Raw genomic sequence first — 26,888 nt, 5'->3', positions numbered from 1 at the left:
TCCTAGCTAATGTTTTGTTCTCACTCCTTTGAGTATCTATTGCCAAACTGCCTTATAGAAAAAGGTTGCAATGATTTATATTCCCACTTGCAGGTATGAGAGTGCCTATTTCTTCCCATCCTTGTCAACAATGGGTGGAATCATTTTTTAAAATCAGAGACTATTTCATGTATTTCTCTAGTGATTCTAGACACAGTTGGAGATGCTGTGTGAACATTAAATAAATAAATGCAATTGATTTGATAAATGAATTAATAGTAGTGTTTTTTGCGCTGGGTGCGGTGGCTCACGCCTGTAATCCCAACACTTTGGGAGGCTGAGGCGGGCAGATCACGAGGTCAAGAGATCAAGAACATCCTGGCCAACATAGTGAAACCTGGTCTCTACTAAAAGTACAAAAAATTGGCTGGGTGTGGTGGTGCGCACCTGTAGTCCCAGCTACTTGGGAGGCTGAGGCAGAATAATCATTTGAACCCAGGAGGTAGAGGTTGCAGTGAGCTGAGATCATGCCACTGCACTCCAGCCTGGTAACAGAGCAAGACTCTGTCTCAAAAATAATAATGGGCGCAGTGGCTCACGCCTGTAATCCCAGCACTTTGGGAGGCCTTGGCGGGCAGATCATGAGGTCAGAAGATCGAGACCGTCCTGCTAACATGGTGAAACCCCATCTCTACTAAAAATACAAAAAATTAGCTGGGCCTGGTGGCACATGCCTATAATCCCAGCTACTCGGGAGGCTGAGGCAGTAGAATGGCATGAACCCGGGAGGCGGAGCTTGCAGTGAGCCTAGAATATCGCCACTGCACTCCAGCCTGGGCGACAGAGCAAGACTCCATCTCAAAAAAAATAAATAAATAAAAATAAAAATGAATAAATCATAAAATAAAATAAAATAAATAATAATAGTGTTTTCTCCATGACATATAGCTACTGAAGTTTTAAAGTAATTAATTCATGGCTGGGCGTGGTGACTTACGCCTGTAATCCCAGCACTTTGGGAGGCTGAGGCAGGTGGATCATCTGAGCTCAGGAGTTTAAGACCAGCGTGACCAACATGGTGAAACCCCATCTCTACTAAAAATACAAAAACTAGCTGGGCATGGTGGTGCACGCCTGCCGTCCCAGCTACTTGGGAGGCTGAGGCTGGAGAATCGCTTGAACCTGGGAGGCAGAGGTGGCAGCGAGCTGAGATTGTGCCACTGCACTCCAGCCTGGGCAACAGAGTAAGACTCTGTCTCCAAAAAAATAAAAAATAAAAAATAAAGTGATTAATTACTCATTCACTCAACATATTTACACCGCATATGATGGTCTTGATCTGCCTACTAAAAATGAATATAGCATTCAGTAATGAAACAAATACTTTATAAAGTACGAAACATAAATTAAAACGCTGATAACTTATTTCAAAGGTAATGTGTATAGAAGCTACTCTTAAAATTTGTCCCAGAGTCCTAAGAGGTCTCTTGGAAAAAAAAAAAAAATTGTCTCATTTTTCTAAGAATAGGAAGTACTAAAATTCCTCCTTTGGGAATTAAGAATACAAATTTAGGATAAGAAAACGCTCTCATCCATTAGCTATTAGAGTTTTCAGAATCAGGGGAATTGTGCCAGAGAGGAAATCAAAATCTGGTGTGGATTTTCATAGTACCAGACATTTCCTTCTGTGTGCAGGTGGAATAAAATCAACACTAAAATTTGGCCAGGCAAGGTGGCTCACGCCTGTAATCCGAGCACTCTGGGAGGCCAAAGTGGGCGGATCACAAGGTCAGGAGATCAAGACGATCCTGGCTAACACGGTGAAACCCCATCTCTACTGAAAACACACACAAAAAATACCTGGGCGTGGTGGCAGGCTCCTGTAGTCCCAGCTACTCGGGAGGCTGAGGCAGGAGAATGGCGTGAACCCAGGAGGCAGAGCTTGCAGTGAGCCAAGTTTGTGTCCCTGCACTCCAGCCTGGGCGAGAGTGAGACTCTGTCTCAAAAAAACAAAACAAAAAAACACTAATATTTTTGGGGAGAGTTTTAATGTTTCTATCAATTCCTGAAAGTTTATTTTATTTAAAGCTGCTTCAGGGATAGGACGACTAGATGAATGTTCTATTTAGTTAGGTAATTTAATTTTATAGGTCTCCTGTTCAATTATCAGAAAGATCATATGAAGGTGATAATCAGTCCCACTTCTCCAAAGTACAAATCTTTTTATCATATGTAAAATATTAACCATTAAAAATTAGCGTATCTTTAAAAATTACTGATTGGAAACATCATTTAAAATGATATATTCCATAATTTTTTATTCCTCTCCCCATGATTGGTGGAAGGTGCTGGAATTGAGTTTGTAACTCATAAAGCAATATGTACTGGAAACAGAATGTGACTAGGGTCAGAAGATACAGACCCTACTCCAGTATCTTCTAGTAATAGCTGTGTAACTTTAGACAAGTCACTTTATGTCTTAAGCTACAGCTTCCTTTACTATAAACCAAAAATCTGGTTTAGGTCAGCATTTCCCAAAGTGTGCTGTGGAACTCATGTCTTATAAGATGTTCCATTGGAAAAAGGCTTTCATGGTTGAATACATTTGGAAAGCACTTGTATATAATATCTACCTCAGAAATTCCCACTGTGCATTAAAATATTAAAACCACCAGAAACCTCTCTAGTTTAGAAACCCATTGAACTGTTTGGAATTCTCATTTGATTAAAGGAACTTAAAATTTTGAGGGGCAATCACACCTACTAAAATCCTGTGGGACTAGAGTTCCAAAGAACACACTTGGGGAAATGATGGACTAACATGCCTGGAATTATGGTACTATTCTTTCTCATACAGGTATTCAGCCAGTTCCCCGAAACCTGCTCTTTTCCTATGCTCTTTATTTCAGAGGTCACCACCATTCAGTCATTCTTCTAAACCAGAATCCCGAGGGTCATTCTAAATGTCTCCGTTGCATTCACTCCCTCATATCCAATTATATATCCTGTAGATTCTACCTCTTTAATATATCTCCCATCTAGTCCCTCCTCCCCATTTTATGACCTTTTGCTTTTATTGAGACCTGCAGCACACATCTCATTAGGATTCAGGTTGTTGCCATCACCTCCTAATTTTCTCCTGCTCCAGTCTGGTCTTCTTGGTCTCCCAAACACAAACTCAGTTGTTCTGGAGCTAAAATACTTCAAATATTTTATTATTTACTACATTTTCCAGAGTATCAAATTCAAATTCCTTAGTTTAACCTGAGCCCCTTCATGAATGAAGCCCTTCCTACCCTTTACTCCAACCTCTTTGACTCTTCTCTATGCCTGTTCTGACAAAATGGAATCACTTACTAATATGGTTTGTCTCTGTGTCCCCACCCAAATCTCATCTTATAGCTCCCATAATTTCCACCTATTGTAGGAGGGACCCACTGGGAGATAGTTGAATCATGAGGGTGAGCCTTTCCCGTGTTGTTCTCGTGATAGTGAATAAGTCTCAAGAGATCTGATGGTTTTAAAAATGGGAGTTTCCTTGCATGAGCTCTTTTTGCCTGCTGCCATCCATGAAAGGTGTGACTTGCTCCTCACCGCCTTCCACCATGATTGTGAGGCCTTCCCAGCCATGTGGAACTGCAAGTCCATTAAACTACTTTTTCTTCCTAGTCTCAGGTGTGTGTTTATCAGCAGCATGAAAACGGACTAATACACTTACGGTGCCTCTAAAGCACGGTGATGCTTTATGCCTCCACACACCCGCACAGATATTGTTTTATTTTGAATGCTTGCTCCCTCTTTCTTCTGGTTAGCTCCTCCCTGTCATTTAACATTCAGTTCAAGAATCTCCCCATTGGGAAGGTTTTCCTGATCTGGGAATGGACTTTCAGTCTAACAGTGAATTCCTTACCTGCTTTATCCACTAGACTGTATGCTTTTTTGTGGGCAGGAAGCATCATGTCATGTCTTTCTTGTCTTTGTATTCCTGGGCCTTAATTGGAGCTTAATAAACTCTGATTGAATGAATGAATTATTTAATGGTTTAAAGAAACTGATGAGAACACCCTTTTCTCAATGACTGAAAGTTACCTTTTTTCTCTTTTAATTAGCCTTAGCCTTGATCTTAGGCTAAGCACTTGGAGGAGAGAGTTGGTTAAGACCTATGTAAAAGGCACTCAATGGTCTTTTTTTTTTTTTTTTTTCTGAGATGGAGTCTCACTCTTGTCACCCAGGTTGGCGTGCAATGGCACGATCTCGGCTCACTGCAACCTCTACTCCCGGGTTCAAGCGATTCTCCTGCCTCAGCCTCCCGAGTGGCTGGGATTACACCCGCCACCATGCTTGGCTAATTTTTGTATTTTTAGTAGAGATGGGGTTTCACCATGTCGGTCAGGCTAGTCTCGAACTCCTGACCTCAGGTGATCCACCCACCTTAGCCTCCCAAAGTGCTGGGATTACAGGTGTGAGCCACCACTCCCGGCTTCAATGGTCTATTTTTTTAAGGAGGTTTCAATGAATCATCTTCCTTGTAAGGTATCACACAGCCTAGTACATTTAATGACAATAGGATTCATTAAGTTTGGCATCCCAGGTGTGTCTAATGTCAACAAACTTGGTCACAAGGGAAATGAGGTGAAAGACTAGACACATTTATATAAAAATCACTTATGAAAAATTTTAAAGCATTTATTAATTTATAAATACTTATTGTGCAAGATACTATGCTAGATATTGTGGAAGATATAAGGATGAATAAAGTGTTGTATTACATTCACTTTGGGAGGATAACTTCTTGAAATAATTATAATTAGGTGGCAAATGATGATTCCCACGAGAAAGGAAAGGAAATCTAAAAGAAGTGGTCAGCAGGATCATCTTCATTTATAACAGATAGTATTTTTAAAATTATTTTTGTTGTTTTATTATTCTTTAAGTTCTAGGGTACATGTGCACAACGTGCAGCTTTGTTACATATGTATACATGTGCCATGTTGGTGTGCTGCATCCATTAACTCATCATTTACATTAGGTATATCTCCTAATGCCATCCCTCCCCCATTCCCCCACCTCCAACAGGCCCCAGAGTGTGATGTTCCCCTTTCTGTGTCCAAGTGTTCTCATTGTTCAATTCCCACCTATGAGTGAGAACATGTGGTGTTTGGTTTTCTGTGCTTGCGATAGTTTGCTCAGAATTACGGTTTCCAGCTTCATCCATGTCCCTACAAAGGACATGAACTTATCCTTTTTTATGGCTGCACAGTGTTCCATGGTATATATGTGCCACATTTTCTTTCTTTCCTTTTTTTTTTTTTTTGAGAAGGAGTCTCCCTCTGTCACCCAGGCTGTAGTGCAGTGGCAGGATCTCGGCTCACTGCAAGCTCCGCCTCCCGGGTTCACGCCATTCTCCTGCCTCAGCCTCCTTAGTAGCTAGGACTACAGGCGCCCACGACCACACCCGGCTAATTTTTTGTATTTTTAGTACAGACTGGGTTTCACCGTGTTAGCCAGGATGGTCTCGATATCCTGACCTCGTGATCTGCCCACCTCGGCCTCCTAAAGTGCTGGGATTACAGGCGTGAGCCACCGCGCCCGGCCCACATTTTCTTAATTCAGTCAAGAGATAGTATTATTCTATACAAGAATATTGACGCACCTACTGAACTTAAAATACAAAAGTGCAGTTATGTTTCAAAAGTACAGATATCTCAAGTGTATTATATGGTTCTAAATACCAGTTTGAAACAGATTGTGTACCAGTTTGGAACAGATTGTACAAAAAAGGCTGAAACCACTTGAAAGTCCTCAAGAATATCAGGAAGAATGTAATTAACCAAACCAGGATTTGGCCCCAGGACAGAGAAATGAACACTCTCATTCTTAGAGAGGGAGCTAGGATTTCAGAAATGTACAGTCAATTCTTTGTGAAAATTTAAGATAACAAATTCTTAGCAAGCAGATGGAAAGGAAAAGCAACCTTCATTGCAACCAATTTCAGGTCACACTCCCAATTTCTCAATTGTTTTAATGCTGTCAACAAACTTGCTTTGCATGTAGCCAAGCAAACATAACTTGGTTCCATTTTTTCCTTTCTTTGATCAATTTTAGGTGAAGGTCAAAATAAGGACATAACTTAAAATCTAAAAGTCTGCCGAAGTCAAGCCTGCATCAAAATAAGCAGCAGCTGAGCTTAGCGATAAGGAAAAATGCCAACACCTTACTACTACACAATTCCGATGGTGTGGGGGGACAGAAATTAAGGAGGCAGGATAAACAGATTTCGAAGTTTAAAAAGTAATTAAAGGTCATAGAAATGTCCCATTTCTAAAAGTTTCCCAACACATTGCAGGAAACTGCAGAGACTTTTTGGCCAAAATGGGACTTCCTAAAGAAGGGACTCACAGATCTCAACGACAATGGTCCTGTAAATGACCAAGCCAACCCCGGATGCGTTTCTGGAATCTCTGAATACACCGATAGCCTATAAAGGTGGATGCGTACAGCTCCCTGACAGACCTGCCCGAGGCTGCTGTGCCTCCTAGCGCGCAGGGACAGAGGCTGCTGGGCCCGCTTCCTAGGAAAGCCGAGCAGGGGGTGGGGCCGCACCGGGATTTTCCTCCCCACTCATTCATTCTCTGATTCACTCGTTCCTGGAGGCGGCTCACAGGGACTTGCGAAGGAAAGGCGAGGCACGACCGGAGCCGCGGCTGGGTGCGGCCCGGCGCCTGAAGGGAGGGCGGGCGGGGGGCGGAGGGCGGGCGGGGGGCGCGGGCTGGGGAAGGGCGGCGGGCGCGGCGGCCTGCGCCGGAAGTGAGTGGTTGGCGGCGGGCGGGGGCAGCGCGCGGCCCCGCGCAAGTCGTCCTACAGTCGGCAGTCCGGCCCTCAACCCCGCCTTCTGCGTCTCGGCTGGACGCGACCACATTCGGCTCTGCTGCCGCGGGGCGCTGCGGCCGCCCCGCCCCCGCTCCTGCTCCCGCCGCCGCCAGCTAGTCAGCCAGTCAGCCAGCCAGCCGGCCAGCCAGCCAGCCAGTCAGTCAGTCAGCCAGTCAGTCAGTCAGTCAGTCAGTCAGTCAGTCACGGAGCGCGCGGCGCGGGAGCTGCCGGCACTCGCTGCGTCTCTGGCGCGGGAGCGCTGCGCCTGGGGAGGAGGCGGAGGCAGCGGCTGGAGGAGCGCGAGCGGCGCTTTTCTTGCCCCCGGCCGCGACGGTAGCGGGGGCAGCGGAAGGGCCGACCGGCTGCGGCGGTGAGTGGTTAGCTTCGCCCTCGGGGCCAGGGGAGGGGGCCGGCTGGGCGCGGTGCAGTGAGGCGCTCCTGCCGCTCCCGCCTCCATTTTCCGGGCGCCCGGCCCCGCCATCCGGGTGCGGTGCGGGCGGCCGCAGCCTGGGGCGGGGTCGCTGCTAGGTTGGGGCTCGGGCTGGGGCTGGCTGGACCGCGCCCGGCCGGTGGATGGTGGTCGGTGGGGCCTGGACTGCACCCTGCGCCCCTAGGGACCGCGACGGAGGGAGACAATGAGATAAGGGGCCGCCTGGGGAGGGTGCGGTTAGACTTTCCCGACCCAGCACCGTGGTTGGTGGCCGGGGACCGCAGGGAGGAAAGGACTCTTCTCCCGACCAGCTGCAGAAACCAGCCACTGGATGTCGGGTTGCTTGGGTGTCGATGCCCCCATCTTTCATAGATGAGTTAAGTGCAGAGATTTTCAAAGGCGGGGCGCCTTCTCTGTCTTATTTCTAATTAAGCAGGCTAAGTAATTGCTTCATTGCTTCTTAACCCCATCTCCTCTTGCGGTGTGTATTATACATTCCCGCCGGAAATCCAAACTGCAATTCTTGGGGGGAGGGGTGGACAGAGGGAGGGGGCAGTGTGATAGTGTTAGTTAGGATGCCTTCGTGTTAAGACAGGTTGAAAGATGTGGTTTTCTTAAGGCAGTGACTTAGGGTGTCCCCACTGTGTGAGCTGGAAACCGCATAAACCTTATTGCTTATAAGCTCGAAGACATGGTTTAATATGAAATAAGAGCCTTGAGGGAGGGTGTAAATGTTACATGTGTCTTGCGTGTTTGCATTTCTTAAATTCTTTGGGAAGATCCGTTGGGGAAATCCGGGAGAATGGAAAAGTTCTTCACTCAGTCTTCCAATAAGGGTTGATGTTGTCTGCAGTATTTCTCAGGGAAATGCGGAGAGCTGCTTCGTTAAGGAACAGTAAAGGTAACGGGTTTGGGATGAGGCGTGATCGGATTATTAAAGGGTCAGTCCATGGGGATATTCAGCAAACATTTATGGAATACCTACTCTCTGTCAGTTAGGCTGGGGGACACCAGGTGAACAAGCATGGGCTGGTGGAAAGAGCTCTTTGGAGTAGGGGAAACCGTACGCCCTGGAATTGGCTGGCAGTGTGATGTTGGATAAGCTATTGAACTCTGCAGTACGTTCCCTATCAGTAAAATAAGAGTAACACCTGTTTACCTCCCCAGATGTATTTCATGCAGATTAAATGAGATAATGTATGCAAAATGCGTAGCACTTTGCCTGGCACAGAGGTGTTTAACAGCACCTTAAATTCCTTTCATCCTCGGGATGGTTTTTTTTGGGGTGCGGTGCGGGGGGTTAGTGAATGCAGGCAATTGTAATACAGTGCATTATATAATAAAACGTTGAGGTGTAGAATAGGAGAGCGAAGAAGAGAGATTAATTCTAAATTGAGGAGGAATGCATGGAAGCGTCGGCATTTAAGTGAAACCTTTAAGGATGAGTAGGATTTCAGCAGATTCAGATGGGAAGGAGGAGGACATTTCATATGGTGGTGGTGCTATCCTTTGAGAGCCGAATTGAGTGGGAGGACCTTTGGGGGAGGGGCAAAATAGAGACGCTCAATAGCTTTTAACTCTTGTTGAGTCTGACCTTCAAAGATTGTCTCGGTTATTTTGCTTTTTGTGTGGTGAATTTCCCGGAAACCAGATCCAGCCCTACTCAAGTAAGTATAGAAAGGTCAATTCATGATTTTTTGGATTAGACATTTTGTATAATTCAGATTTCTGTCTCTTCTGTTTGAATTTAATAAAGAATTATTTGTAGATGTTGCCTTGTGGTAAACATTAGCTTTATTTGGTAGAAGCAGCAGCTTATTTTTCAGACTCAGAGGTCTCACTAAGATTATAGAGTATGTGACTGTGTATGAAAGGAGTGGAGTGGTGGGTACTATTGGGTTTGTTTTCACAATTAACACCTTATTTTCCGAAGAGGTGTATTTAACCATTGTCTTTGAGGATGATTATGTCTTTTGGTTTTGCTGCCTTTTGGTTCTCACCCCATAAATACTTATTAGATTGGCATCGTAGATAACTGTCAGACTATTCACAGATTCTTGGATACATGTTATAGAATCTCATGGCTTTAGTTGCTTTGGTTTGGAAGTAATTGAATGTCAACATTAGTACTGTTAATCCCAAACACTTAATTTTAGGAGAATTAATATTAGTGAAACAAGATGTGACCTCAGGCAGATAACTTATCTTGGACTCTTAATTCCTTTACCTATAAAATGAGAAGTTTGGATTAGATCACTGCTTCTTAAACTGGTTCTCTGAACTTGAGAATTTCAGAGATTCTGCAGATGTTTGACTTAAATCTCAATAAAAATGTATTTTAAACTTGTAATAATAAAAAGTGACCACTGTATGACATACACTGTTTTAAACACTTTATATGTGTTAATTTATTTAATTCTCACATAACCCTATGAAATAGAATTTATTATTTGAGAAAACAGGCACAGACAATAAGTTGCCCAAAGACTGCAGAGCTATAGTGGCAGAGCTGGATTTGAAACCGGGCAGCCTAATTCTGAAGCTTGTATTCTTAACCGTGTTTTTACACTGCCACTAAAGCAACACACATATATACTCTTTAAAAAAAATGTGGTAAAGTATATATAACGTACAATTTACCATTTTAACTATTTTTAAGTGTACTGTTCAGTGGCTTGAGTACATTGTTGTGCCACCATCACCACCATCTCCAGAACCTTTTTATCCCAAACTGAAATTCTTCCCATTAAACAGTAGTTCTAGAAGCTGCAGTGAGCTATGATCATGCACACTGTGTGACAGAGTGAGACCCTGTTCAAAAACAAAACAGTAACTATCCACTTCCCTCCCCCTACCCCCCTAGTAATAACTTTTCTACTTTTGACTCATACAATATTGATTCTTGTGTCTGGCTTATGTTACTTAGCATACTGTCTTCAAGGTCATCCATGTAGGATGTATCAGAATTCCATTTTTCAGACTGATTAATATTCCATTGTATGTATATACCACATTTATGGATATTTGGGTTGTTTCCACCTTTGGTGTACTGTGAATAATGCTGCCTTGAGTATTGGTGTACAACTGTTTGAATCCCTGCTTTCCGTTCTTTTTTCAGTATTTCTATATACCCAGAAATGGGATTGCTAGACTGTTTGCTAATTCTATATTTAATTTTTGAGGAACTGCCATATTGCATTCCACAGCAGCTGCACCATTTTACATTCCCGCTAGCAATGCACAAAGGTTCCAGTTTCTCCGTATCTTGCCAACACATCTTTTCTAGTGTTTTTTCTTTTTATGTTTTTGATAATAGCTATTCTAATGGGCGTGGGGTGGTATTTCATTGTGGTTTTGATTTGAATTTTCCTAATGATTAGTGACGTTGAGCATCTTTTCATATGCTTGTTGTCCATTTGTATATCTGAGGAGAAATGTCTATCCAAGTCCTTGACTCATTTTTAAAGTAGGTTGTTTTTGGTGAGTTGTAGGAGTTCTTTATATACTCTGGATATTAACCCCTTATCAAATACATGATTTGCAAATATTTTCTCCCATTTTATGGGTTGTCTTTTCACTGTCTTGATAGTATCCTTTACTATCAAGTAAAAAAAAAATTTTTTTTTTTAATACTTTAAGTTCTGATGTACATGTGCACAACTTGCAGGTTTGTTATATGCGTGTGCCATGTTGGTTTGCTGCACCCATAAACTCATCATTTACATTAGGTATTTCTCCTAATGCTATCCCTCCCCCAGCTCCCCACTCCCCAAACACAAAAGTTTTAAATTTTGAGGAAGTCCAAATTATTTTTTCTTCTGTCTGTGCTTTTGGTGTCATGTTCAAGAAATTGTAGCCAAATCCAATGTCATGAAGGTTTTCCCTGTTTTCTTTTACAAGTTTTATAGTTTCCGCTCTTATGTTTAGGTCTTTGATCCTTTTGGGGTTAATTTTTGCAAATGTGTTAGGTAAGGGTCCAACTTCATTCTTTTGCATATCCAGTTTTCCCAGCACCACTTGTTGAAAGGACTGTCCTTTCCCCATTGAATGGTTCTGGCACTCATACTCATTCATATATACACGTGTGTATATTTATATGTATGCATATGTGTATATAATTTTTTTTTTTTTTTTGAGATGGAGTCTTGCTCTATCACCCAGGCTGGAGTGCAATGGCACAGTCTCAGCTCACTGCAGCCTCTGCCTCCCAGGCTCAAGTGATTCTCCTGCCTCAGCCTCCCGAGTAGCTGGGATTACAGGCACACGCCACTGTGTCCAGCTCATTTTTGTATTTTTAGTAGAGACAGGGTTTCACCATGTTGCCCAGGCTGATCTTGAACTCCTGACCTCAGGTGATCTACCTACCTCGGCTTCCCAAACTGCTGGGATTACATGCGTGAGCCACTACGCCTGGCCTAAATTTTTTTTAACACATTGAAGACCATAGTGCTACATGGTTATACGTGGTTAATTTTGGGGGTGCGATGGGGCAGACATTCCTAAGAATAAAACTTTTCCTTTTATTGTTTAAAACATTTGAATCAGTGTGTTTGAAGAGTATCCTGAAGACTGCAGATGTGACTGTTAAGAGCTGCAACTGCTTACCTGGGTGAAATCAAAACAAAGCATACAAAAATAATTGGATTGTTTAACCTTAATTTATCTCTTTATTTGAGTTTACAATAAATTAACATAATGTATTTGAACATAAAATAGCAATGCTTTTGCCAGCTTTATATATTTGGGAGGCTGTGTAAAATTTCATCTGAAAGAGTTTTGTTGTGAAATAGTTTTTAAAACCCCAGATTATATGATCTCTAAAGCTTTTTCATATGCTCTTCTTGCTATTATTTTAAGGTACTTTTCATGTTTTAAGGCAGGTGTCTTAAAATGTATCACTTATGACTTATATAAATTGGCTTTTTAAAAAGTATATATGTATTTGCTCTTAATAAAATGCATACTGTTTTTCTGCTCTAAGCAGAGCTAGGCATAATAGAGAAATCTAAGATAGGTATTCTGTTCTCCACAATAGAGAGGATGCCAGTGCCAGTTTAAGTATAAAATACAAGGAATCAGTAGAAGATGACACTGAAGAAGCAGGGACCACAAAGAAACAGAAGGGTCTATGAGTTGAAAATGGGTGAACAGATAAGGTTGAGAAAAGGAGGAACAAGTCATCCCTTTAGATGGGAAGAAAAGCAAGATAGGGAAGCCAAGGACTTATCGTTATGTTAGACTATTAAAATTTAAGCCCTGTGTGGTGAAGAATGGTGATAGCTAGCAAAAATTGGAGTGTAAACATATTCAGTAGGCCCAGTATTATTGTAGAATCATAAGTCAATTTTGCAGTGGTATTTAAAACTTTGGCCAGACGCAGTGGCTCATGCCTGTAATCGCAGCACTTTGGGAGGCCGAGGTGGGCAGATTGCCTGAGGTCGGGAGTTCAAGACCAGCCTGACCAACATAGAGTAACCCCATCTCTACTAAAAATACAAAAAATTAAACGGACGTGGTAGCACATGCCTGTAATCCCAGCTACTCGGGAGGCTGAGGCAGGAGAATTGCTTGAACCTGGGAGGTGTAGGTTGCAGTGAGCTGAGATCGTGCCATTGTACTCCAACATAGGCAACAAGAGCAAAACTCTGTCTCAAAACAAAACAAAAAAACTTGGATGCTTTTTTGGAAATTACTTTTAGAAGGATCTTACTGAGTTTGATAAGTGAAGAAAAGTATTAGCTAAGTCAGTAGAGCAGGCCAGGTGCGGTGGCTTATGCCTATGATCCTAGTACTTTGGGAGGCTGAGGTAGGCTGATCGCTTGATCTCAGTTTGGGACCAGCCTGAACATGGCAAAACCCTGTCTCTACAAAATATACAAAAATTAGCCAGGCATGGTGGCGCGTGCCTGTAGTTCCAGTTAACTGGGGAGGCTGAGATTGGGAGGATCACCTGAGCCTGGCGGGTCAAGGCTACAGTGACAGAGTGAGACCCTGTCTCAAAAAAAAAAAAAAATCAATACAGCAAAACAACCAATAATATGACTTGAAAATATATTCTTTATATATCCCTTTCCCAAATACAATTTGTTCTAATTTTCCAATAATGTTTACTTTATAAAAAATAATTATTTCTTGACTCATTGGTTTATTTCATATTGTAACAAATGACATTGGAAACCAGTAAAGGAAGTCAGTGATCCTACTTATCTGTGAATAGTGTACTTAATAAACAATAATGGTTCAAAACATTTTTTACCCTAAGTTTTTACAATAAACATAATACAGTTTAAGGCAGCAGCAGTGAATATGATACATTATTTTGAAAAATCTTTGTTATAGTACTCGTTAACACAGAAATTTTCAAATCTGGCTCTTGAATCTGTTTATTATGTTACTGGTTTTTAATGCTTGTCTTAAGTGACAAGGCAGCTCGTGTAGGAACATATACCCACAAAGAAAAAGTGCCTCTTTGGCTGTACTTTCTATTAGGAGATACTGTTTAGTTTCTATCCATCAGTTATGCAGACTGGGCTAGTACAAAGTTTGCTCTCCCTATTTGTCAATCAGTTATTCTTGCAAATCAGTGTGAGGATTTGTATTTATAAATTTTTAATAAATGGATTCAAAATCCGCCAAAACTGTGTTTGGAAGGCATTTAAAAAGTTAGAAATAGCTTCTCTGTTCTTAGAGTGTGCACATATGAGTATTTTAAGATGACACACATTGTTTTTTTTTAGAATACAGCTATTTTCTTACTAAGTTTTAAAATGTCTCATTTACCTTTAAGATACAGATGCATTAACCATGTTTTTGTTTTTAAAAACTTTGTCTAGGTAGCATACTGCCATAGCACAGCCACTTATTACAGAAATTCAGCAAATTTAGAACTCTACTCTTTTTTATAAAACGTAAATGCTTACCTCATCTTTAAATTGCACAACTTTCTTAATGATTTGCCATGAGACAAACCTATTTAGTATAAAATACCATGGTCACTCCTTAACAACATCAGTAACAACATCCTTTAACACTTAGCTCTTTTCTTGCTTCAGTTTCTCTTTTGTTCTGCTTTGCTTTTGGAGTTAAACTTTACCCTCTCCTCCAACTTTGTTTCATTGAGGTCAAAGCAGCTGCTTCATGAAGGATTATATAATACAGTTTTCTATAAATTTTTTTTTGAGACGGAGTTTCACTCTTTTGCCCAGGCTGGAGTGCAGTGGTGCAATCTCGGCTCACCACAACCTTCGCCTCATGGGTTCAAGCGATTCTCCTGCCTCAGCCTCCCGAGTAGCTGGGATTACAGGCATGCGCCAACACGCCTGGCTGATTTTTTTGTATTTTTAGTAGAGATGGGGTTACTCTATGTTGGTCAGGCTGGTCTCGAACTCCTGACCTCAGGTGATCCGCCCACCTCAGCCTCCCAAAGTGCTGGGATTATAGGCATGAGCCACCACGGCCAGCCCATAAAACGTTTTTATTGAGGAAATCATTTACTGTTAAGAATATGTCTTCTCTGGAATACCAGTCTCTTGTAGAAGCTTATAAAAGGGTAGATCCTTTATTATTGAAAAAGAATCAATATATTAAAGATAGTAGCTACTATCACTCTAGCCTCACAATACCTAGAATTATTTAGTACCAGAATACTTATGTTACTTTATATGACATTTGATTGACAGGTGGCCACAGTGAAGGCGCCAGTATCTGTATGTTAGGGATAAATACGTATTACACATAAAATACATGTGTGTATTAAGATAAGGATTAAATAAAAATAGAACTTCTAATAAGATGTTCTTATACCCCAGTGAATCACTCTTACATCCTGGGGTATAATTACCTCCATTTTGGAAACCACTATACAGTCTTATGAAATGTTAGGCCAGGCATTGTGGCTCACGCCTGTAAACCCAGCACTTTGGGATCCCGAGGTGGGCGGATCACCTGAGGTCAGGAGTTCTAGACCAGCCTGACCAATGTGGCAAAACCCTGTCTCTACTAAAAACACAAAAATTAGCTGGGCATGGTGGCAGGCACCTGTAATCCCAGCTACTTGGGAGGCTGGGCAGGAGAGTCGCTTGAACCTGGCAGGGAGAGGCTGCAGGAGCTGAGATCACATCATTGCACTCCAGCCTGGGTGGCAGAGCGAGACTCTTGTCTCCAAAAAAAAGAAAAAAAGAAACACTGTTAATAATGAGCCTTTCATATTAAATTCCATTTCATAGTGTATAGTATTCTTTTTTTTTTTTTTTTTTGAGACGGAGTTTTGCTTCTGTCTCACTGCACTCGGCTCACTGCAACCTCTACCTTCCAGGTTCAAGCGATTCTCCTGCCTCAGCCTCCCAAGTAGCTGGGATTACCGGTGCCCACCACCACACCTGGCTAATTTTTGTATTTTTAGTAGAAATGGGATTTTACCACGTTGGCCAGGCTGGGCTTGAACTCCTGACCTCAGGTGATCTGCCTGCCTTGGCCTCCCTAAGTGCTGGGATTTCAGGCATGAGCCACCTTGCCTGGCTAGTGTATAGTATTCTTATACGAAGTCATCTTAAAGCACTTGGGACAAAACATACTGGTTCTAATACTAATTGGAAAGTAATGTTCGTGGAAGAAAGTAGATAAATTCAGCAAAGTGAAATCATTCCATATTATATCAGAAATCATAATATCTATCACTTTGTACCCCATAAATGTATACACCTATAATTTATCAACATATACAGTAAGAAAACATTTTTTTTTAAAAAGTTAGCAAATTGAGTCTTTAATAAAATTTATTCTTCAACACAGTTGAAATTATAGGCTTATTTCAGAAGCCTAAATTTGAATTTTGCATTATGCTTTTAGGAATTATTCAAGGTGAATTTAAAAGTACCCTTAATTAAAAATAAAAAATTAAGTATTTAACTTAGTAATTGAGTAGTGTTTTATAGACTTATAATTTTTTCTTTTTTCTTTTTTTTTTTTTTTGAGACGGAGTCTCGCTCTGTCACCCAGGCTGGAGTGCAGTGGCCGGATCTCAGCTCACTGCAAGCTCCACCTCCCGGGTTTACGCCATTCTCCTGCCTCAGCCTCCCGAGTAGCTGGGACTACAGGCGCCCGCCACTCGCCCGGCTAGTTTTTTGTATTTTTTAGTAGAGACGGGGTTTCACCATGTTCGCCAGGATGGTCTCGATCTCCTGACCTCGTGATCCGCCCGTCTCGGCCTCCCAAAGTGCTGGGATTACAGGCTTGAGCCACCGCGCCCGGCCGACTTATAATTTTTTCATGTCCGTAGTATTTTTTTTCTGAACACCTCTAGCAAGGTATACAACATTTTCCATCACCGTGCTCTTTATCTTTTCCTTCTCTCTGTTTTCTTTGCCTATCCCTAAAGCAACTGCAGTCATAGTTGCTGCAGCACAGGTAAGTTTTGCCTGTTTTGTAACTTTGTATTAATTAAATCATAACTATGTATGCTTTTGTCTCCAGCTTCTTGCACTCAGCATGTATTTTGCTTTTTTTTTCTCGGTTGCCCTGGGTAGAGCACAGTGGCCCAATCTCGGCTCACTGCAACCTCTGCCTGTCAGGTTCCAGCAATTCTCCCACCTCAGCCTCCTAAGTAGCTGGGATTACAGGTGTGTGTCACCACGCCCGGCTTATTTTTATTTTTTAATTTTTTGTATTTGTAGTAGAGATGGGATTTTACCATGTTGGCCAGGCTGTCGGCATGTTTTTAGATTCTTCCATATTGTTGCTTATATCAGTAGTTCCTTTTTAGTGGTAATATTCAATTGTATGAATATGTTAATATGGCCAGGCGTGGTGGCTCACGCATGTAATCCCAGCACTTTAGGAGGCCAAGGGGATGGATTCCTTGAGGTCAGCAGTTCAAGACCAGCCTGACCAACAGGTGAAACCCTGTCTCTGCTAAAACTACAAAAATTATTCAGGTGCGGTGGTGGGCGCCCGTAATCCCAGCTACTCTGGAAACTGACACAGGAGAATTGCTTGAACCCAGGAGGCGGAGGTTGCAGTGAGCTGAGATTGTGCACTGCACTCCAGCCTGGGCGACAGAGTAAGACTCCATCTCAAAAAAAAAAAAAAAGAATATGTTAATATACCAGATATCCATTTTCATGTTGTTGGGCCACTGGGCTGCTTCTAGTTTGGGACTATTCTGAAGAAAATGGCTATGAACATTTTTGCACAAGTCTTTTTATGGACGGATGTTTCATTTATCTTCGGTAAAGGACTGGGATTGCTAGGCCATTTAGATAGATGTTCCTCCTTTTAAAAACTTTGTATTGAAGAACAATATATAATCAGAAAATTGCATATATCAGAAGTGACTTCTAACTCTAATTCTGCTATAAAGTGTTTTAGGTTGCTTGTTTCTTTAAAAATTTTTTAAATTGCTTTACTGAGGTATAATTTCTATATAATAAACTGCACATATTAAAGTGTACAATTTCGTAAGTTTTCATACACTTATGAAACCATCACTATAATCAAAACTGAACATTTCCATCATCTCCCAAAGTTTCCTCATATCTCGTTGTAATTTGTTCCCCTCTACCCCTGTCTTATGGCAATCTGTCACTATGGATTAGTTTGCATTTTCTAGAATTTTATGTGAAAGGAATCATACAGTGTCTTGTTCCCTTCCCCTCGTAACCCACCCAAGTCTGGCTTGTTTTCATGCAGAATAATAATTTTTAGATTCTTCCATCTTGTTGCTTTTTTTATTGCTGAAGTATTCCATTATGCACATATGCCACATTTTGTTTTTCCAGACGCCTTTGATAGACATTTAGGCTGTTTCCATTTGTGGACAGGTTTTCATTTCTTGAGGATAAATACCTATGAGGACATGTTGGGTTATAGGGTAGGTATATTTTTAACTTTAATTTTAAAACTGGTCAAATTTTTCCAAAGTTGTATCATTTTATATCCAACAGCATTATATGACACTTGTAATTGCTGTGTATCCTAAGACTTGGTATTGTCAGTCTTCCTCATTCTGGCCATTGTAATGGGAATGTAATGATACAATTGTAGCTTTAATTCGTCTTTCTCTGATTATTATTGATGTTGAGCAACTTAATGTTCTTAGTCATTTGGGAAGTGACAGCAAGTCTTTGCCCATTTAAAAAATAAGATTGTATATCTTTAAAATTTAGTTTAACAATTATTTATTCTAGATACAAGTTCTTTATTGGATATATTTGCAAATATTTTCTCTTAGTCTGTAGCTTAGCTTGTCTTTTTAAAAAATATTTGAGACGGAGTCTCGCTCTGTTGCCCATGCTGGAATGCAGTGGCGTGATCTCGGCTCACTGCAACTTCCGCCTCCTGGGTTCAAGTGATTCTCCTGCCCCAGCCTCCCGAGTAGCTGGGACTACAGGTGCGTGCCACCACACCCAGCTAACTTTTTGTACTTTTAGTAGAGATGGGGTTTCACCATGTTAGCCAGGATGGTCTCGGTCTCCTGACCTCGTGATCCACCTGCCTCCGCCTCCCAAAGTGCTGGGATTACAGGCATGAGCCACTGCTCCTGGCCGTCTATTTTTTTAATAGTGTTTTTCAAAGAGCAGAAGTTTTTATATTGGGCTTCAAAATTACCGAATTTTCCTTTTATGCTCAGTGTTGTCTCTGCCCTAATGAATTTTTGCCTACACCAAAGTTCAGAAAGTATATTCCCGTATTTTCTCCTTGGAGTTTATAATTTTAGTTTTTACATTTCAGTCTATAATCCATTTTGAATTAATTTTTGTTTATGAGTGATATTGAGTCCTCTTCCCCATTTATATCTAGTTGTGCCAGTGTCATTTGTTAAAAAACACTTTCCTCATTGCCTGCTTCACTTGTGACATCCCTACTGAAAATTGTTTGACATTTTGTGTGTGGGTCTATTCCTGGACTTTCCATTCTGTTACATTGATGTGATTCTCTATCCTTTTTGCTAGTACTACATTGTCTTGATTATTTAGCTGGATAGTGAATCTTGAAATCAGGTAAAATAAGTTCCTTCCCTACTCTTAAGGCTCTTTTCTTTTCTTTTCTTTTTTGAGACAGAGTCTTGCTCTGTTGCCCAGGCTAGCGTGCCGTGGCACAATCTCGGCTCACTGCAACCTCCGCCTTCCAGGTTCAAGTGATTCTCCCGCCTCAGCCTCCCTAGTAGCTGGGATTACAGGTGCCCACCACCGTGCTTGGCTAATTTTTGTATTTTTAGTAGAGATGGGGTTTCATGATGTTGGCCAGACTGGTCTCGAACTCCTGACCTCAGGTGATCTGCCCACCTCGGCCTTCCAAAATGCTGGGATTACAGGTGTGAGCCACTGCACCCAACCCTTTTCAAGGTTCTTTTGACTATGCTAGGTCATTTGCTTTTTTCCATATAAATTTTAGAATAATCTTGTCAGTTTCTGTAAAAAATGCCCACTGGGACATTGGTTGTAATTACACTGAATACCGAGTTCATTCTGGGGGAGAACAGGCATTAATATTGCATCTTCTCATCTATTAAGATGGCATATCTGTCCATTTAGGTCTTACACAGCAATGTTTATATTTTTCAGTTGCTTTACAATATATTACATAAACACTGCATGCTGTCCTATTTCATTTCCTACAGCCAAATCATTATTTACACATGGCTTTATTTTTTTTTTTTTGAGACGGAGTCTCGCGCTGTCGCCCAGGCTGGAGTGCAGTGGCCGGATCTCAGCTCACTGCAAGCTCCGCCTCCCGGGTTCACGCCATTCTCCGGCCTCAGCCTCCCGAGTAGCTGGGACTACAGGCGCTGCCACCTCGCCCAGCTATTTTTTGTATTTCTTAGTAGAGACGGGGTTTCACCGTGTTAGCCAGGATGGTCTCGATCTCCTGACCTCGTGATCCGCCCATCTCGGCCTCCCAAAGTGCTGGGATTACAGGCTTGAGCCACCGCGCCCGGCCCATGGCTTTATTTTTATGATATAAATCGAGATTTGGTATGGAGATTTTTCTATATGATAACATTATTTAATACATAAAGGGGCCATCTACTCTGATGTGACAATGCTAGAAATACAGGAGACCAAAACAGATATCTTTTGTTATATAAAAGTAGAAGTTTAACGCTATATAGTTTATTGGCGCAATTCTTTTGGCTTGTATTGTTTTGGATATTAATATTTTAAAAGGCCAATCTTTAAAGATAGTCTGATACTTTTAGAATCGGAAGTAAAGTAGAATCTTGTCAGGTGAATTAGTGCATAAGTTTTTACCCAATGATGATTTTGAATTTGCATTTTATAGTTTCCTTTTTTCTTTCTTTCACTATTAATATTAATGGAAATATGCAACACAGAGAAATGTATAGAGAAGAAAATAAGACTTAATCCTACTATCCAGAAATGACTACAGGTAAAATTTTTGGTATATTCTCCTCATATGTGTGTATACATTTTATAGTTCATTGTTGCATGCACAATTTAGTTCTTTTATTTAAATGTGTATCATTAACTTAGAACATCTGCTTTATAATAATATAATGGGTGGGTGTTCTCTTTATGCTTCCATGTTGTTTAAAGTTACTGTACAATAAGCATATGTTACAGTTTATTTAGAATATTTTTTAAAAACAAAATTTGTTTTTAATTTTGAAACATTTTAAACCAAAGTATAAAACACGATAGACATCTACATATTCACCACCAGTAGTAGCCAGTTGTTACACTTTGCTCCAAATAATTTCCTTTAAAGAGGTGTAATATATACAAGGAAAATCTTCCTCCAGGTAATTTGTGGTGTTCCCACCATGTTTTAATCCAGTTAATACATACATACATATCCATAAAATTTTACTTAATATTCTGTGCTTTCAAATTTTATGTAAACTATATATTTATATTTTTCAAAAATCTGCATTTTTGGCTGGGTGCAGTGGCTCACGCCTGTAATCCCAGCACTTTGAGAGGCCAAGGTGGGCAGATCACCTGAGGTCAGGAGTTGAAGACCAGCCTGGCCAACATGGTGAAACCCCGTCTGTACTAAAAATACAAAAATTAGCTGGGCATGGACGCATACCTGTAATTGCAGCTACGCGGGAGGCTGAGGCAGGAGAATCACTTGAACCCTGGAGGCAGAGGTTACAGTGAGCCAAGATTGTGTCACTGTACTCCAGGCTGGGCACAGAGCAAGACTCCGTCTCAAAAACAAACCAAAAAAAACCCCAAAAACCTGTATATTTTACTCATCATATGATTGACATGATTTATACTGGTTCATAGATCCAGTTCATTCTTTTTGTCAGAATGAGCCAATTTTTCCATTACCCTTTTGGGGGACAGTTAGATAGTTAGGATGCCCCAGTGAACGTTATTTTACATTTCTCCTGGTGCTCCACTTGGACACTTAGAAGTGGTATTGCTGGTTCATAAGATGTGATTTTCTAATGGCTCTCCAAAATGATGAGGAATATATGTCCTTCCAGAATGTTCCTATTGTTCCACATCCTCACCAACCCCTGGTTTTATCACACTATTTTTGCCAACTTTATGAGTCTGATGGGGGTTTTTTTTTTTTTTTTTAACATTCTTTAGTATGTTTCTAGAAGTATACTTATTAGAAATAAGGAGTTCTATAGTTTTTTTGTTTTTCTTTTCTTTTTGAGACAGAGTTTCGCTCTTGTTGCCCAGGCTGGAGTGCAATGGCACGATCTCGGCTCACTGCAATCTCCACCTGTTGGGGTTCAGGTGATTCTCCTGCCTTAGCCTCCCGAGTGGCTGGCACTACAGGCAAGTACCACCATGCCCAGCTAATTTTGTATTTTTAGTACAGATGGGGTTTCACCATGTTGGCCAGGCTGGTTTCGATCTCCTGAGCTCGGGTGATCTACCTGCCTCGGCCTCCCAAAGGGCTGGGATTACAGACCTGAGCCATCATGCCTGGCGTGGTTTTTTTTTTTTTTTTTTTTTTTTTGAGACAGGGGCTCGCTGTGTCACCCATGCTGGAGTGCAGTAGTATGATCACAGTTCACTGCAGCTTCAATTTCCCAGGCTCCAATGATCCTCCCACCTTAGCCTCTCAAGTTGCTAGGACCACAGGTGGGTGCCATCACGCCTGGGTAATTTTTTTTTTTTTCTTTTGGTATAGTGTTCCACCCTGTTTCTCAGGCTGGTCTCAAACTCCTGAACTCAAGTGATCCACCCACCTCAGCCTCCCAAAGTGCTAGGATTACAAGTGTGAGCCACTGTGCCTGGCCTCTGTGGTATATTTTTTAATCCGTGGAAACAGTATTATTTCAAGTGTCACTAAGAAATTCCAATTGCAAAGCTTTAAAAAGAATTTTGAATAAAAGTACTATTTATGTTTATTCACTCACTGTGAGGTAAAAGTGCTATCTCTAAAGAAAAATGTTAGCTGTTGTGGCTGTATGAGTGTTTGGTACTGGAGAATTGCCTGAAATGCATTAGCTCCCATGTTGTGACATCTGTGTAGATAACTTAGATGATTATTTGTCCGACAAGACCCATGGCTGCTTTTACTTCCTGTTGTTTTTTTGGTTGGGGAACATATTTAATTTTTGATAATCGTGGATACTCGAGTAAAAATATCGTTGTGGTTGGGTTTTTATTTTATTTATTTCCTTTTATTATCTTATTGCATTAGCTGTTATTTCCAGTATGATATTGAAAAAGAATGGTCAGAGTGGATATCCTTATCTTGTTCCTGATCTTAGTGGGAAAGCTTCAAGTTTCTAACCATTAAGTGTTATGTTAATTGTGGGGTGTTTTTGTAGATATTTTTTATCAAGTTGAGGAAGTTCCCCTTTATTTCTAGCCTACTGAGAATTTATGAATGAGTACTGGATTTTGTCAAATGCTTTTTCTACATCTATTGATACAATCATGTGATTAAAAAAATGTTTTTTAGCCTGTTGATTTAATGGATTGTATTAATTGATTTTCAGATGTTAAGCTAACCTTGCATACTTGAGATAAATCTCACTTGGTCATGGTGTATAATTATTTTTATACATTGTTGGGTTCAATTTGTTAATATTTTTTGAGGCTTTTTGCATCTATGTTCATGAGAGATAATGGTTTATAGTTTTCTTCTGCTATACTATCTTTTTCTGGTTTTGGTATTAGGATAATGCTGGCTTATGAGTTATGATGTATTCCCTCTGCTTCTGTCTTCGAGAAGAGATTGTAGAGAATTAGTATAATTTCTTCCCTAAATGTTTGGTAGAATTCACAGTGAACGTCTGGGCCTTGTGCTTTCTGTTTTGGAATTATTAATTATTGATGGAGTTTCTTTTTTTCTTTTTTTTTTTTTTTTGCGACGGAGTCTTGCTCTGTCGCCCAGGCTGGAGTGCAGTGGCCAGATCTCAGCTCACTGCAAGCTCCGCCTCCCAGGTTTACGCCATTCTCCTGCCTCAGCCTCCCGAGTAGCTGGGACTATAGACGCCCGCCACCTCGCCCAGCTAGTTTTTTGTATTTTTTAGTAGAGACGGGGTTTCACCATCTTAGCCAGGATGGTCTCGATCTCCTGACCTCATGATCCGCCCGTCTCAGCCTCCCAAAGTGCTGGGATTACAGGCTTGAGCCACTGCGCCCGGCCCTTGATGGAGTTTCTTTACAGGCCTATTCAGATTGTCTGTTCTTGTTTGAGTTTTGACAAATTGTGTCTTACAAGGAATTGGTTCATCTCATCTGAGTTATCAAATTTATAGGCATGGAGTTTATTCATAGTATCCTTTTTTTTCTTTCTTTAAAGAGACAGGATTTTGTTCGGTTCCCCATGCTAGAGTGCAGTGGTGGGATCATAGCTCACTGTAACCTTGAACTGGGCTCAAATGATCCTCCTACCTTAGCTTCCCAAGTAACTAAGACTACAGGCACATGCTATCATGCTCAGCTAATTTTTTTTTTTTTTTTTTTTTTTTTGAGATGGAGTCTTGCTCTATCGCCCAGGCTGGAGTGCAGTGGCCGGATCTCAGCTCACTGCAAGCTCCGCCTCCCGAGTTCCTGCCATTCTTCTGCCTCAGCCTCCCGAGTAGCTGGGACTACAGGCGCCTGCCACCTCGCCCGGCTAGTTTTTTGTATTTTTTAGTAGAGACGGGGTTTCACTGTGTTAGCCAGGATGGTCTTGATCTCCTGACCTCGTGATCTGCCCGTCTCGGCCTCCCAAAGTGCTGGGATTACAGATTTGAGCCACCGTGCCCGGCCTCAGCTAATTTTTAAATTTTTTTGTGGAGAAGGGGTCCTGCTATGTTACTCAGGCTGGTCTTGAACTCCTGGCCTCAAGCAATCCTCCTGCTTGGCCTCTCAAAGCACTAGGATTGTAGTTGTGAGCCACCACACCTGGCCTATAGTAGTTTTTTGTTGTTGTTGTTGTTTTTGAGATGGTGTCTCACTCTGTTGCCCAGGATGGAGTGCAGTGGTGCAATCTTGGCTCACTGCAACCTCCACCTCCTAGATTCAAGCAATTCTCATGCCTCAGCCTCCCAAATAGCTGGGATTACAGGTGCGCACCACCACACCTGGCTAATTTTTGTATTTTTTTAGTAGAGATGGAGTTTCACCAGGTTGGCCAGGCTGGTCTCAAACTCCTGACCTCAAGTGGTCTGCCTACCTTGTCCTCTCAAAGTGTTGGGACTACAAGTGTGCACCACTGTGCTTGGCCTTATAGTATTCTTTTATTTTCCTCTTAATGTCTGTAAGATCTGTAGTGATGTCCCCTCTTTCATTTCTGATATTGGTAATTTGTGTTCTTTTTCTTTTCTTAGTTAAGCTACCTAGAAGCTTATCAATTTTATTGATTTTTTTAAATTAAATTTTATTTTTTTAAGAACCAGCTTTGGTTTTTATTTTTCTCCTTGATTTTCCATCTTTGGTTTCATTGATTTCTGCTCAGATTCTTATTTCTTCTGCTTATTTAGGATTTAATTCACTCTTGTTGTTCTAGATTTCTAAGGTGGAAACTTAGATTGTTGATTTTAGGTCCTCTTTTCTAATGCAGACATTCTATGCTATAAATTTCCCTCTAAGCATTGCTTTTGTTGCATCCCACAAACTTGGTAAATTGTGTTTTCATTTTCATTTTGTTTAAAGTATTTTTAAAATTTCTTTTGAGATTTCTTCTTTGACCCAGGTGTTATTTAAGAGGGTGTTGTGTAATCTCATGTATTTTGATATTTTTTTCCAATTATGTTTGTTACTGATTTCTAGTTTAGTTACATTGTTCTCTGAGAGCAGACGTTATATATGGTTTCTGTTCTTTTACATTTGTTAATGGTGTGTTTTATGGTCCAGAATGTGATCTGTCTTGGAGTATGTTCAGTGTGAGCTTGAGAATGATACGTGTTCTGTTCTTGGATGAATTAGCTCGTAGATGTCAGTTATATCCAGGTGATTGATGGTGTTGTTGAGTTCAGCTATATCTTTACTGATTTTTTGGCTGCTGAATCTGCCCATTTCTGACAGAGGGTTATTCAAGTCTCCAGCTATGATAGTGGATTCATTTCTTTCTTTGCAGTCTTTTTTTTTTTTTTTTTTTTTGCCTCGCAGTGTTTGGTGCTCTGTTATTAGGCACATATGCATTCAGGATGTAATGTCATCTTGGAGACTTGACCCTTTATCATTATGTGATATCCTTCTTTATCCCTAATAATTTTTCTTGCTTTAAAGTCCACTGTGTCTGAAATTAAGTTAGCTCCTCTTGCTTTCTTTTGATTAGTGTTAGGATGGCATATTTTTCTCTATTGGTTTACTTTTCATCTATATGTGTCTATATTAAAGTGGGTTTCTTGCAGACAACTGAGTTGGGTCTTCTCTTTTGATCTACTTTGACAAAAATTTTTTCTTTCTTTTTTTCTTTTTTTTTTTCCGGAGACAGAGTCTCTCACTCTGTCGCCCAGGCTGGAGTGCAGTGGCACAATCTCGGCTCCCTGCAAGCTCCGCCTCCTGGGTTCACACCATTCTCCTGCCTCAGCCTCCGGAGAAGCTGGGACTACAGGTGCCTGCCACCACGCCCGGCTAATTTTTTTTTGTATTTTTAGTAGAGACAGGTTTCACCATGTTAGCCAGGATGGTCTTGATCTCCTAACCTCGTGATCTGCCTGCCTTGGCCTCCCAAAGTGCTGGATTACAGGCGTGAGCCATCATGCCCGGCCAACAAAAATCTCTTTTAATCGATGCATTTAGACTGTTGATGTTCACAGTGATTATTAATATAATTGGATTAATATCTGCCATATTTATTACCATTTGCTATTTCTTGCCCTTGTTTTTTGATTCCGTTTTGTATTTACTCTTTTTCTGCCTTTTAACTGAGCATTTTATATGATTCAATTTTCTCTCCTTTCTTAGTGTATCAGTTGTATTTCTCTTACTTTTTTTGTAGCGGTCACCCAAGACTTTGCAATTTACATTTACAACTAATTGAAATCCACTTTCAGATAATACTGTACTGCTTCATGGGCGTAATGTGAGTACCTTATAACAAAATATGAATTCCTCCCTCCCCCGTCTTTTGAACCATTGCTGTAATTCACTTATATGTAAGCATACATAAGCATATATACATATTATCTATACATAAGCTTACCTAATCACATATATCGTTGCCATTGTTATTTTGA

General features: G+C 41.0%; 1 protein-coding gene across 4 annotated transcripts in view; it reads left to right on the top strand.

The window, feature by feature from the left end:
- The first annotated feature begins 7,001 nt into the window (after window positions 1-7,001).
- The window catches only part of RAPH1 (Ras association (RalGDS/AF-6) and pleckstrin homology domains 1), a 107,627-nt gene continuing 87,740 nt past the window's right edge, over window positions 7,002-26,888 (top strand). For all 4 annotated transcript variants that reach the window (XM_025404929.1, XM_025404928.1, XM_025404931.1 and 1 more), the window contains exon 1: window positions 7,002-7,219. The gene's annotated coding sequence lies outside the window, so the exon portion shown is untranslated. The remainder of the gene's footprint in view (window positions 7,220-26,888) is intronic.

The sequence above is a fragment of the Theropithecus gelada genome, chromosome 12 (genome assembly GCF_003255815.1).
Source record: "Theropithecus gelada isolate Dixy chromosome 12, Tgel_1.0, whole genome shotgun sequence".
NCBI classification, from domain to species: domain Eukaryota; kingdom Metazoa; phylum Chordata; class Mammalia; order Primates; family Cercopithecidae; genus Theropithecus; species Theropithecus gelada.
The sequence above is the reverse complement of the archived record's forward strand: the minus strand, read 5'-3'. Positions and strand labels throughout refer to the sequence as shown.